Source organism: Oncorhynchus gorbuscha, unplaced genomic scaffold (genome assembly GCF_021184085.1).
Source record: "Oncorhynchus gorbuscha isolate QuinsamMale2020 ecotype Even-year unplaced genomic scaffold, OgorEven_v1.0 Un_scaffold_1655, whole genome shotgun sequence".
NCBI lineage: Eukaryota > Metazoa > Chordata > Actinopteri > Salmoniformes > Salmonidae > Oncorhynchus > Oncorhynchus gorbuscha.
In genome coordinates, this window is record NW_025746373.1 from 27,501 (window position 1) to 28,427 (window position 927).

Sequence of the window (927 nt, forward strand, 5' to 3'; positions counted from 1 at the left end):
TTATTATTATTGTTTTGTTTTTTTAATCTTCAGTTTTCCCCATTTTATTCTCCTGCTCTGGTAACAAAATGATGTACAGTCTGAGTACTTAACTATTTTATCACAGTATTATTTATGGATTTACTTTCAATAAAATACTGAAACTTATTTTCCACTGCCAATAAAAAGCTTAAGTCTTTGTGTTTTTAAAGCATCTCTTGCCTGAACACGTGGTTCTTAACACGACTGTAAAGACTAAACACCTTCCAGTGACTCGGTTGGGGCTTGTACAGTTGTACACCACTGTCTGTCCTGACAAGGGTTCCCCTGCTAACTTTGATTAGACATGATGACGTGGGTTCCCCTGCTAGCTTTGATTAGACATGATGACGTGGGTTCCCCTGCTAACTTTGATTAGACATGATGACGTGGGTTCCCCTGCTAACTTTGATTAGACATGATGACGAGGGTTCCCCTGCTAACTTTGATTAGACATGATGACGTGGGTTCCCCTGCTAACTTTGATTAGACATGATGACGAGGGTTCCCCTGCTAACTTTGATTAGACATGATGACGTGGGTTCCCCTGCTAACTTTGATTAGACATGATGACGTGGGTTCCCCTGCTAACTTTGATTAGACATGATGACGTGGGTTCCCCTGCTAACTTTGATTAGACATGATGACGTGGGTTCCCCTGCTAACTTTGATTAGACATGATGACGTGGGTTCCCCTGCTAACTTTGATTAGACATGATGACGAGGGTTCCCCTGCTAACTTTGATTAGACATGATGACGTGGGTTCCCCTGCTAACTTTGATTAGACATGATGACGTGGGTTCCCCTGCTAACTTTGATTAGACATGATGACGAGGGTTCCCCTGCTAACTTTGATTAGACATGATGACGTGGGTTCCCCTGCTAACTTTGATTAGACATGATGACGA

The 927-nt window shown here is 42.2% G+C and overlaps 1 pseudogene across 1 annotated transcript in view; it reads left to right on the forward strand.

Annotated features, from left to right (window-relative positions):
- The window catches only part of LOC124023603, a 28,043-nt pseudogene extending 27,116 nt beyond the window's left edge, over positions 1–927 (forward strand). The window contains exon 12 of the transcript XR_006836709.1: positions 1–927. This exon is cut by the window's left edge and continues 1,458 nt beyond it. The product of XR_006836709.1 is annotated as a liprin-alpha-1-like (transcript).